The sequence below is a fragment of the Callorhinus ursinus genome, unplaced genomic scaffold (genome assembly GCF_003265705.2).
Source record: "Callorhinus ursinus isolate GAN/ISIS: 27379988/994484 unplaced genomic scaffold, GSC_fseal_2.0 scaffold41, whole genome shotgun sequence".
NCBI classification, from domain to species: domain Eukaryota; kingdom Metazoa; phylum Chordata; class Mammalia; order Carnivora; family Otariidae; genus Callorhinus; species Callorhinus ursinus.
This window is the reverse complement of record NW_027397103.1, coordinates 9254438-9267619: the sequence shown is the minus strand read 5'-3', so window position 1 is coordinate 9267619 and position 13182 is coordinate 9254438. Positions and strand designations below refer to the sequence as shown.

The 13182-nt window shown below is 47.8% G+C and overlaps 1 protein-coding gene across 1 annotated transcript in view; it reads right to left on the bottom strand.

Annotated features, from left to right (window-relative positions):
- The window catches only part of BRAP (BRCA1 associated protein), a 91780-nt gene extending 78721 nt beyond the window's left edge, over positions 1-13059 (bottom strand). Inside the window, exons 1-2 of the mRNA XM_073881112.1 lie at positions 12805-13059; positions 10718-10782 (exon numbers count right to left, since the gene is read on the bottom strand). The gene's annotated coding sequence lies outside the window, so the exon portion shown is untranslated. The remainder of the gene's footprint in view (positions 1-10717; positions 10783-12804) is intronic.
- Positions 13060-13182: the final 123 nt, after the last annotated feature.

Genomic DNA, 13182 nt, shown 5'->3' with positions numbered 1-13182 from the left:
CCTGTCTTCTCCCGTGTGTGCTTCCACCCCCCTCCTCTGTGGGCCACCAGTGTCGCCCCTCTGGCTGCCTCTCCTGTGTCCAAAGTGAAGTCCCATGGGGCCTTCAGGAAGCCCCGGCAGACATCCATCGCCCAGTGGCCGTGGAGATGGAGCGGCTTTCTGCTGGTGCAGGAAGCTGCCTACCTCATAGGCGTGGCAGCAAATTGGATGGGAGGCTGAGGGGCCCCAGGGATGACAGGTTGTGAGGTCGAGGTGAGGGACTCCAGCCTGGGCCTCTAGAGACACTGATGCTTCCTCCCCCGTGCAGCAAATCATGGAGAAAGAGCTTGGCTCCTTGACGTTAATAACTTTGCTTTACTTCTGCTTGGAAGTATTTGGGCAGCTTTTCAAAACTGGAAAAGGGACAATAAAAGAGTTCTGAACTTTCTGTCTGTGGGCCTGGTGAACTTCTGTCCAAGCCAGCAGAGCGATGGGGCCCACACAGTTCCCCGGCCTTAGCTATGCCCCGCGGGGTGCAGGTATCAAGCAAACTGAGGAAGCAAAGGAACTAACCAAAAGAGATTTATTTTCACGTGTGACATGATCCCTTAAGCGGCTCTTTCTGAGTACCCCTCGTGGGCAGGCACGATGCCCACAGCGACCCCTGTTTTCTGCCGGCAGCCTCCACCCCTCAGCTGAGAATCTCAGTAATGGGAAGGCCACACAGGCTCAAGGTCCCGGTTCATTGGCACTGTAGTGCCAGATACAGGGGAGGCTTGCAGGGGCCTCCCTCGAATGCCTGACCCAGGGCAGATCCTTGCAGTTCGATTTCCCAGAGTCCTGGCTGGCCTTGGTCCCTTGTCACGTTGGAGACAGGGCTGGCTGTGACCCTGAGTGGGGTACAAGCCACTCCTCGTTCTGTGGCGTGTGTGCTGATGCTCCCCGTCATCTGGGAGTCCGTGCTCCCATGTTTCTGAGTGTGTCCTTGGCCCGGCACTTGCTCACACAACATCCAGGGTCACCCTTGTAGTCACCACCACCGAGTTCTCCACGCCATCTCACTAGGTGCCGGGCACAGCCCACGCCCCAGACAGGAGCTGCTGACAGAGCTTGTGGTCCAGCCGGACCTTGGGTCTCTGTTCTGAGCTGCTGTTTCCACTCCTCCTGGTGAAACTGATGGTTCTTCAGAGCAGTCTGCCATCAGGCGTGCCCTTCTAACCACGTCTCCTCCTCGTCCTTGCAGGCTGCAGCTTTAGATATTGCCAGGGTGAGAACGGTGGCCCGGTCCATGGTCTCCCAGACGACCGATGGCGTTATTCAGGTGAGCACAGGCTGTGGACTGCTGGCTCATAACTACCCTTGCCTTCAGCTGCCCAACCTCCTGTAAACTCAAGCAGCTGCCTGTTGTTGCCCAATTACCACCATGTGATTTTCCATTTCCTCCTCAAATCAATCCTTTAAGGGGGCCCCATTCCTACCCCATTTTGAATATGAGGAAACAGGGGCCCAGAAAAGAACAAGAAGTGACTTAAGTTCACTCAGCCTGCAATATCTGATCTCGGAGTTTTAGGAAATCTAGGTCCTTAAGACACCAGAGCGTGGCCTCCTAACCATTCAATCATGCCTCCTTCCCAAATCTTAACCTAGAGATCTCCTGGTGGCAGAAGTCACCTAGCAGAGTAGACAGCAGGTATGGTTCCAGCTGAAGTCTTCCAGAACCTTCGTTATCACACAGCTGTCGGGACATCCCCAGGAAGAGAGCCATTCTGAGCCATTCTGAACCAGGCACTCGCTGCTGGGGCCCTCGGGGCTAGGGGCTCACCCAGGACTTCCTCCTTTTCCACCTTGTGTCTTCCAGACCTTCAGAGCAGCAGGGCTGAGCAGCAACTACCTCATGGCTCGGTTCTTTGCCTGGGCCCCTGCCTGCACTTTGCCGGGCAGCCGTGGCCAAGATGGAGCTGGAGTACGGCGGGCGCTGGAATGTCCCCGCTGGGCCTGCAGGGCCCCAAATGGTAAGCCATGTGCTCTGAAAGGGGTGGTATGTGTGATTCTTGCACCCTGCCCGGCAGCTCTATCCTGGGATGGTCACTGCGAACTCAACCTTCTTGGGTCTCCACAGAAGACGTTTCCATGAGTTTGCTGTTTCAGGCAAGGAGGAAGGGGGTGAGCTGAGAACTGAATGGGTTGTGTACAGAGCCTGGAAAGCTGGTTTCCAGCCTGGGCAGCCCATGCCTCCTTCCTCTCTGGCTGTGGGGTGTAAAGGCTGTGGGAATCTGGATGCATATTAGGAGCCCTGTGCTTGCTCCCAAACCCACAGACTTCCTACTCCTTAGGGGCCTCCCCAGCCACAACTGGCCAAAGCCTAAGGATCCAGGGCCAGAGCGCTCCCAGGAAAATGTAATGAACCCAAATCATGAAGCCACTGGTGTCTGATGTTCTCTGTTTGAATGTCCAGAGGCCAACTCTGGGCCTGGCACAGTCTAGGCATTGGGGAATGTTCAGGTAAACAAAACGGGAGCTCACATCTCACTAGGGGATGGCAGTGAGTAGGTGGGTGACAATGGTGGGTGACGTGGTATGCGCTGCTGGGCAGGTAGAGGGTTGGGTGCTTGGGAGCTTATGGGACTCTTTCCAGAAGACGTCTTTGAGCCATTGGTGCATGACAAGAACAGGAAAGGCCCTGGTGAGCAGCCCAGTAGGTCTGGGGCGGGAGCTTATGGGACTCTTTCCAGAAGACGCCTTTGAACCATTGGTGTATGATAAGAACAGGAAAGACCCTGGTGAGCAGCCCAGTAGGTCTGGGGCGAGGAGCAGAGACAGAAGAGATGCCAGGTCATGCGGGGCCTCAGGGGCTTTGGTCAGGAGTTGGTGTTGATTCTAAACATAAGAGGGGCGCCTGGGTAGCAAAGTCAGTTAAGTGTTTGCCTTCAGCTCAGGTCATGATCCCAGGGTCCTGGGATCGAGCCCCACATCGGGCTCCTTGCTCAGCAGGGAACCTGTTTCTCCCTCTCTCTCTGCTGCTCCCCCCCCCACTTGCGCACGCGCACTCTCTCTCTGTCAAATAAATAAAATCTTAAAAAAATAATAACATAGGGATGCCTGGGTGGCTCAGTTGGTTAAGCAACTGCCTTCGGCTCAGGTCATGATCCTGGAGTCCCGGGATCGAGTCCCGCATCGGGCTCCCTGCTCAGCAGGGAGTCTGCTTCTCCCTCTGACCCTCCCCTCTCTCTCACTCACTCATTCACTTTCTCTCAAATAAATAAATAAATAAAATCTTTAAAAAATAATAATAATAACATAAAAAACTGATGAGTTTAGAAAGTGGTGTGATATGACTTGAGTTTTAAAAAGATCTTTCTGTTCTCAAAGTTCACCAGAATGAAAGAAGAATAAAGGAGGATTACAGCTGGCTTAAAGTTCCCTAACATTGCACATGGCTCTAAAAGAACCACCTGTGAAATTAAAAAAAAAAGACAGAAAAGAAAAGGAAGTGGGGGCAGAGCCTTAAGAAGCTACAGAGCAAAGGATCCGGAGAATATAGGAGATCTAATCTGGTCCTAATCTGATGTTTTTTCCACCTCCAACAAACAGTTGATGTTTCTGATAAGCCAAATGTGTTAACAAATGCGATGATGCTCTCAGCATTGTGCTTCTCTAGAATGCGAGTCAGGTGTGGTTGCGGGTACACGCTTGGGCATGAACAAGCTTCGTGGTAATGATCTTGCCTAACCAGTTATTTGTGAAACACTAAACATCTTGCTACCATCCTTACGTGGCTGGACCAACCTGTCTTCTTCTTAGCTGTGGGAAAGGGAGCAACATGTGATCAGAACATGCCAACGATTTTTCCTTCTCACAGGAATATTCTATCCCAAAGCAACTGAACGTTCGCACATTCCTTCATTCCTCTCTTGACAAGCATCGGAGGCTGGATTTCTGTAGGGCTGAACCCTCCCCAGTGATCCTGTGACAGTCAAACGTCCACAGGGTTCCACCAGGAGTGAGGACTCTGGCGGGGGCTTTCAGTCCTTCCCGTTCTCCCAGCTCCTCATTCTCCCTGCAGCAACTCGTGGGCATGGCATCCGCAAGCTGCCCATGCTCCCCTCAGCCCTGATTTCAGATACTATCAGATACTTCCAGAATAATCCTATAGAGGCTGAAAGAAAGACTGAATCCCAGACACCTTGCCTGGCTGGGGCTCCCTCAAGGCAACAGCCGGAAATGATCCCAAAGAACATTCTCCACCACATACCCCCATCTCAGAGTTTCCACTGATAGCTCAGAGATGCCCATGGCCTGTCAGCACCCAGGGCTGCAGAGCTCCCCAGGGATAACCCAGGCAGGCCAGGAACACAGCCTGCCCTTCTGCAGTCATAGTGAAACTTTGTGTCAGCCCAGGGCTGAAACAATGGTTGAACATCTCGCAGACATGTTAGTTGGTGTTTAGACTGCCTTCTGTGCTGCCAGATGGCTACAGACTTGTGCCCTATGTCAGCCTCGCTAATGTGTGTGAGTGCAGAGTGCAGGGAGGGAGGCATCTCAGACTCCAGCAACCTGGGGTCCAAATCTGTGATCGTCTGTCTGTTGGACAAGTACTCTGGATGTCTTTTAACCAAGATGGCTGAGTAGAGAAATGGCTTCTGGGAATTCTGTAACCTATCAGCACTAGATAGATAACACAGGGTAAAGAGCTGTCAAAGAGAAAGGCAGACGCTAATTACATTGGGAAGGACAGACATTAATCAATAATGTACTATTGCAATAGGGCAGAGGCCTCAGCATAAACTGACCTCAACCTCCATTTTTATAGTGAGCATTTTCCAGGGAAGGAGGGGTGGTGGGGGTTGTGCAGGGAATTTCCTGCTGATCTACCAAAAGTAGGAAGTGGGGGCTGGTCCATGTGAAGCCTGTTTGGGTTTGCTAACTGGCACTTGCTTATTGAAGTTGGGCTCAAGCCTCCCAGAGACTGGGAGACAAGTGCCGTTTCTTGGGGTGTTGGCTGCAACAGCATACCTTTTTTGGAGGAGCCTTGAATTGTCTCAGGCAGCACTCTCCTCGGGGCTGAGGTCATTGTAGGGATGTAGCCTTGAGTTGCTAGAAACTGTGTTGCTGTGTGTTCAAATCTTTTGATGTGGTGGTGTGGGGGTGGAGGGTAGGCTAAATAAATCTTTTGTGCTGAGAGTCTGCAGTTTTTAGAGGCCAAGTTTGAGAGCCACTCAAGAAGAAAGCTCAGAGGAGCTGGGCAGAGTTTGGTTAAAGACAGAAACTTTGCCAGCTACAGATGTGGATTTAAATAATGGCCCTGGGTTTGAATTCTGGCTCCATGACAGACTAGCTGGGCGATGTTGGAACGCCATTTTTCATCTGGTAGAGTTGGTTTCCTCATCTGAGAAATGGGGAGAACAGCACTTCCCCTCCAGGACTGTTGGGGGATTAGATGAGATGATGCACTGCACAGCTTGTAAGAAGCCTGTGGTATACGTGTGTGTTTCGTCTGTGGCTGGAGTCCAGAGGGGGCTAAGTGTGTTTCGTCTGTGGCTGGAGTCCAGAGGGGGCTAAAGAGCAGGCTGCGCTTCAGTTGATTTAGGCCTGCAGGGGCTCCAGGGTCAAGGCCCAGCTGGGACCAGCTAAGACTGCAACATTTCTCAGACTGTAACGTCCAAAGGAATCACCTGGGGATGTGGTTAAAATGCAGAGTGTAATTCAGGAAGTCTGACAATGCTGCTTGTTCGGGGACCCCATCTGGAGAAGCAAAGGTGAAGCATGTGGCTAGACTCCCCTCACTTGACCCCTGGGAGTGAGGCTGCACCACGTGGATAGAATAATAGCTACCAGGTATTCAGTACATACTAGGTGCAAGAACCATCCATTTATTATTTGAACCCTGACAATAATTGGCCGCTACTTTTTCTCTGCCCATTTTAGAGGTGAGGAGACTGAGGTTCAAAGAGACTTGTTTAAGGTCAATGAATTCGAACCTAAATCCGGGGACTGCAGAGCTCTTTCCACTGTGAGGCATGGATTTTTATGATCTCTGTGGGGCTTCCTGAGAGGTGCTGATTGCCTCACCTAGAAACGGAGGAGGAGGAAAAGGAAGCCCCATCTAGTCTAAGAGGAGCATGTCCTGGCATAAAGAAAGTATATGAATTTTTCCCAATGATTCTACTTTCAAAGCTGGGTAATTTGGGGAATATGTCCTTACCACCACCTTTCAGGGGCAACCAGCATGGAGTGGAGGGGTCTGCTCTGTGAGCCTGGCTGTATGTGTGGTGTGGTGAGCTAGCTGTATGTGCAAATAAGGAGGGCAGCCTGGGCCCAGGGCTGCACTGCATTTCTTCCTGCTTCTGAGGCAGAAGAGCTTCCTGTTTATTTATTTTTTATTTTTTTAAAAGGTTTTTATTTTTATTTGACAGAGAGAGAGAGTGAGAGCACAAGCAGGGTGAGGGGCAGGCAGAGGGAGAGGGAGAAGCAGGCTCCCTGCTGAGCAAAGAGCCCGATGTGGGACTCGATGCCAGGACCCTGGGATCATGACCTGAGCCGACGGCAGATACTTAACCAACTGAGCCACCCAGGCGCCCCAGAGTATCTTCCTGTTTAAATGTTGCTTTGGGGGCTCCTGGGTGGCTCAGTTGGTTGAACGTCTGACTCTTGATTTCTGCTCAGGTTACGATCTCAGGGTCTTGGGATCGAGCGCCATGTCAGGTTCCACATTCAACAGGGAGTCCGCTTGGGATTCTCTCTCTCCCTCTGCCCCCCCACCCCCCGCTGTCCCTCTCTCTAAATAAATAAATGTTCCTTTGAATTGCCTACCTCACATCTATTGTTTGGATGGAAAAGAAAAAGCTTTCATTAGATAGAGTCAGTGTTCCAGAATGGATGGGTACTAACTAACCAAATATCTAAAATCTCACCATTCAGTGACTCCAAAGGACACCTTGGTTACCGCCTGTTTTAGAGAGCAGGTGGAACTAGATTATTTTCAACATGAAAACACACAATTGGGCTCTAACCAGGAAATGTTGCAGAGTATTGCAAAGCTCAGAGTGTACCTATCTTCTCAGAGCAAGTGAAAGGATTCTTGCTCAACTTGCTGCTTCTCCCAGTGAGCTCAGGTCAGTGGAAGGACAACACTAATTCACGTCCAGGTGTGCACATCTCTCCCTGCCGCATCGTGCTAAAAAGAAAGATCACTGTGCTTGCTTCCTTCCTCCCCCTGCTTCACTCTTCTGCCCTCTAAAGATACTTTGCTTCTGTCAGGTCAATTCCTGGCAATGAGTCCACAGACAAAGGGCAATGGAGAGCAAGAAAGAAAGATGAATCTAGAGAAAGATAATTTTTTTTTCTAATCAGAACAAAGACTTAAGAGCAAGAAAACGAATTGAAAGAAAGAAAAGACCGACACACACTGTCAGGGAGAAATCTAGGTGGAGAGTTAAATTTTAGTTAATGCTCTGGACAGACTGAGCCACATGGAGCCACAAGTATATCAGGGTTTCAGCACATCCAGTTGACTTTGGTCTGCAGCGCTTGGATGACTTGGAATTGAAGACTGTCTGAAAGCAGCTGACAAAGGCTAATATGGATATGGAAGACTTCCCTGGAGGATGGGATTTCGCCAGAATCTTGATAGGTAAGATCTCTTTAAGCAGATTGGGTAGGATGGACCTGGGGAGGATGGGCCCCCAAGACGAACAGACCATGGGCAGGAAAGCTGCTGGTGAGAGCTGGTGAGCACCACAGATGAACAAACTAAAATAAATAAATCTGTGAACCAACGTGTACGCTATACCAAGACACACAACCATGCATGCTGGCAGGGACCCAAGCACGTTGCTGCCCACTCTCTCAACATATATGAATGTCTGTAAGCTAAGGAATTTCTCCTTCCTCTCCCCACAACTAAATTTATGGCTTCCCCTTCTTGACGAACAGCACAGGGTAGAAACATCAGCACCATCTTCCACCTCTCCTTCACTTTTTTTTTTTTTTTTGAAGATTCCATTCATTCATTTGCGAGAGAGACAGAGAGAGAACAAGCAGGGGGAGAGGCAGAGGGAGAGGGAGAGCAGACTCCCCGCTGAGCAAGGAGCCCGATGCGGGACTCGATCCCAGGACCCTGGGATCATGACCCGAGCCGAAGGCAGACGCCCAACCATCTGAGCCACCCAGGCGCCCCCCACCTCTCCTTCACTTTGATCTCACCTAGCAAACCATCAATTCTACCTCTACGTGCTCCCTCCCAGCCAACCCCACTGTTTTCACTGAGGCCCGTGTCAACTCTCATGTCAGATCTCTGCAACTGGCTTGTCTGCTCTCTACAACCAATATTCTATGTCGTCTCCAGAGGATCCCCCAAAGCACATATGCAAACTTGTCACTTCCAGGCTTAAATATCTTGGTTAAGAGAAATGATAAAAATGATACTACAGGGGCGCCTGGGTAGCTCAGTCAGTTAAGCGTCTGCCTTCGGCCCAGGTCATGATCCCAGGGTCCTGGGATCGAGCCCCACATCTCGCTCTCTCTATCTCAATCAAATAAATAAATACATAAAATCTTTAAAATAAAAAATATGAGGGGCGCCTGGGTGGCTCAGATGGTTAAGCGTCTGCCTTCGGCTCAGGTCATGATCCCAGGGTCCTGGGATCGAGTGCCGCATCAGGCTCCCTGCTCCTTGGGAGCCTGCTTCTCCCTCTGCCTCTATCTCTCTGTCTTTCATGAATAAATAAATAAAACCTTTAAAAAAATAAATAAAATAAAATAAAAAATATGATACTACAAATGATAGTACAAGACTTACAAGAAAACCGCAGTGATCAAAACAGCATCATACTGGTATATAAAGAGACAGATTCAGGAAAACAGAATATAGTTCAGAAATACTCAACTACTTAAGGGCACTTAGTATACTAAAGGATGGCTTTTCATATTGGTTGTGGGGGAAGACAAATTATTGAATAAGTGGTGTTAGGTACCCTGAGAAGCATTTAAAAAAAAAAAAAAGAATTGGATCTCTAAATCTTTCCTTCTACCAAAATTAATAAAAGAATCACATTTTAGAGTTTAAAATGTAAGCAATAAAAATACTAGAAAATAAATAGGTAAACATTCAATAAATTGTGTTGGGAAAACCAGATAACCAGATGCAGAAGAATGAAATTGGACCCCCATCTTACATTGGTCACAAAAATGAACTTGAAATAGAATAAAGACTTAAACATAAGACCTGGAGCCATTGGCAAAGATTATTTTGCATATGACTCCAAAAGCACAAGCACCAAAAGCAAAAATTAATAAGTGGGATTACATCAAACTGAAAAGCTTCTGCACTGTGAAAGAATCAACAAAATGAAAGGGAATGGGATGAGAGAAAATATTTGCAAATTATATATCTATTAAGGGGTTAATATCCAAAAGATGTAAAGAACTCGCACAACTCAATGGCAAAACAAAACAAAACAAAAAAAAACAAAAAAATTCCCTATCCGATTAAAAATATGGACAGAGGAACTGAATAGACATTTTCCCAAAGAAGACACACAAATGGCCATCAAGTACATGGAAAGATGCTCAGTATCACTCATCATCAGGGACATGCAATTCGAAACCACAATGAGATATCATCTCACACCTGTTAGAATGGCTACCATCAAAAAGATAAGAGATAGTGTGGGTGGGTACCCAGGGAAAAGGGAATCCTTGTGCACTGTTGATGAGAATGTAAATTGGTGCAGCTACTATGGAGAACAACAAGAAGTTTCCTCAAAAATTTAAAAATAGAACTGCCATGGAGCACGTGGGTGGCTCAATCAGTTCAGTGTCCAACTCTTGATTTCGGCTCAGGTCATGATCTCAGGCTCATGGGATGTAAGCCTGCATGGGGCTCTGAGCTCAGTGGGGAGTCTGCTTAGGATTCTCTCTCTCTCTCTCCCTCTGCCCCTCCCTCCTGTGCACACTCTCCTCTCAAATAAATAAATCTTATATATATATATATTTTAAGATTTTATTTATTTATTTGAGAGAGAGAGAATGAGAGAGAGAGAGCACACATGAGAGGGGGGAGGGTCAGAGGGAGAAGCAGACTCCCTGCCGAGCAGGGAGCCCGATGCGGGACTCGATCCAGGGACTACCAGGATCATGACCTGAGCTGAAGGCAGACACTTAACCAACGGAGCCACCCAGGCATCCCTAAAATAAATAAATAAATAAATAAATCTTAAAAAAAAAGAGAGAAAGAACTACCATATGGTCCAGTAATCCCACTTCTGAGTATATATCCAAAGGAAATGAAACCAGGAAGAGGCTTTTTAGGCATGACATAAAAGCCAGAGACATAAGAAGAAAACAGTGAACAGGGGCTCCTGGCTGGCTCAGTCAGAAGACCATGCAACTCTTGATCTTGGGGTCATGGGTTCCAGCCCCATGATGGGTGTGGAGATTACATACATACATACATACATACATTAATTAATTAATTAAGAAAATAAAACACTGGACAACCCCCCTTCCGAAAACAACACCAATAAAAAAACCCTGAAGACAAAAACAAAACCAAAAAAAGGCATCAACTAAGTAAAAAGATCAAGGACAATTGGCAGAAAATATTTGCACCATATATGAAATGACCAAATGTTAATTGCATTGAGATATATATATATATATATATATATATAAAGCACCTACAAATCAAATCAGTTTTAAAGAAACCAACAACAAACCAATGGAAAAATGAGCAAGGTACCTCAACAGTGTGTAGCAGAGGAAGAAGACATGACTTCATATAAGCAAAGATGTTCAGGCTCACTCCTGAAAAGGGAAATGCAAATTGATGTGATAGTGAAATGCTATTTTTCACCGATCTGATTAATAAAGCTTAAAAAAACTTGATAAGGGGCGCCTGGGTGGCTCAGTTGGTTGAGCGACTGCCTTCAGCTCAGGGCATGATCCTGGAGTCCTGGGATCGAGTCCCTCATCTGGCTCCCTGCTCAGCAGGGAGTCTGCTTCTCCCTCTGACCCTCTTTCCTCTCGTGCTCTCAGTCTCTCATTCTCTCTCTCTCAAATAAATAAAATCTTTTAAAAAAAAACTTGATAAATTGTATTGGTGAGGGTGTGAGGAAACTCATATATGACAGTGGGGGGAAGGCATTGTAAATTAAACCTCTATGGAGGATAATACAGCAATATCTACAGTTAACCCTTGAACAACACAGGGGTTAGGGGCACTGGGGATAACAAAATACCCCCATGCAGTCGAAAATCCACATACAACTTTTGACCCCCAAAACTTAACTACTAATAGCTTATTGTTAACCAGAAGACTTACTAATCGCATGCATAAACAGTCAATTAACACACATTTTGTGTGCTATATGTATTATGTACTGCATTCGTACAATAAAGTAGGCTGGACAAATGAAAATGTTAAGAAAATAAGGAAAAGAAAATATATTTACAGTCCTGTAAACAACTTGCAAGGAAGTGGACCTGCACAGTTCAAACCCGTATTGTTCAAGAGCCAACGTATAATTAATGTTGTAAGTATCCTTTGATTTAGCAGCTCTGTTTCTATGAGTTTCCCAAGTAAGTCAAGGATATAGACATTTTGGCACTGTTTATAATGGCAAAAGGTTGGAAACAACCTAAAAGCCCATCCACAGGAAATTCATTAAATAAAAATGGTACAGGAATCCAATGGAATTCTATGTAACACTTAAAGAAAATGGGGACACTTTTACTGTGTCCTGGTGCAGAACCATCTCCCCGACACATTGTTAAGTGAACAAAGCAAGATGTCTTGGGGAAGGGGAAGTGGGGGCTGAGTGCTGCATTTAGAAAAGAGGGAGGTTCACTTTTCAGTTTATCTCTGCAGCTGATCTCCAAACCTATTGCCCCTTCTTCGGGGCACACATCTCATTTTCCAGACTCCCTTACATGGAGGAACAGCCAAGTGACTGAAGACCCAATGAAACAGGCTCAGACGCAAAAACTTCCCCTGTGCCATCCTTAATGCTCTTTTTTCCTCTGGTTGTCTGAAATGACACTGAGCTCCACCGTGACTTTGGGACCGTGACTTTGGGAATCAGGTATTAACCCCAGAGTCATACACAGAAAAGAGCCTGGGTCCCTGGGCTCCTCCCTGGAGGGGAACATCTGTGTGAGAAACAACGTGAGCAGGGACTTTATTATATGTAGTCACTGGAATTTGGTGGCATATCTGCTATAGCAGCTGTTAATTATTTTGTTATCCTTTTGCTATCACATTAGCTCTTTAAGGCAAAACAAAACACACACACACACACACACACACACACACACCCCACACATACCTCACATAACCATGTGTGTCTCCTTCAGATCTTAGAACACCTTTGCCTGGTACTTAACACCCGGCATTGGTCAACCTCTTCAGCCTTAGCTCCCGTGGCTGGAGCCTCAGTAGTAACAACCCATACACTTGCTGCCTAGATCTGCCCCTTTCCTCTGCTCCTCTTCTGTCAAAACACAGCCCAGATTTCCCTGCCAAGTTTCTTCACCTCCTCCTCGGACTTTTGCTGATATTGTCTGGTTGAAATGCACACAGCTGACCTTGTATCCATCCCCCTTCCTAGGCGAACCTGCTGATTCCTCCCTGCCTCCCCAGTGCCCACCTCCAGGATGTTCCCGGAATTAAACAGTTTGCAAGATCCTTGCCCCCACCCCTGCTCTCTTGTAGTCCATTAGCCACAGAATGAGAAACCCGTGAGTTTAAGATGCAAATCAAGCAAGGCATCCTTCTGTGAACTCCTCACCACTCTGTGTAAGATCTTCCTAAGACAATTCAGGTCTCACCTGTCACTTCCTGACCAAAGGATTTAAAAGCAGTGCTCTCTGCTCCAACTGTGTCTTCACCCTATTCGGTATCTTCACATTCCTTACCACTCTCCGAAATTACCTCCTGTTTAGTTTAAGGTCGGCCTCCCTCACTAGAGTGTAAGCCCGCGTAAGTCAGGGCCAGGGTTGTTCCGGGTCAGGCCTGTCCACATTAGGGTTCAGGCACACACAGAATTCTCGAGGTCGGGTTATTGCGTATACCCGGTGCGCCACGCGGGGGGCTGGAGCGGGGCACAGAGGGGAGCCGAGGGGGATCAGCCCGGGGCCGGGGGCCGCAGGGGGCGCCGCCGGGCAGCTCCGCCCGAGACCCCGGGGGAGGTGGCGGACACCCCCCCC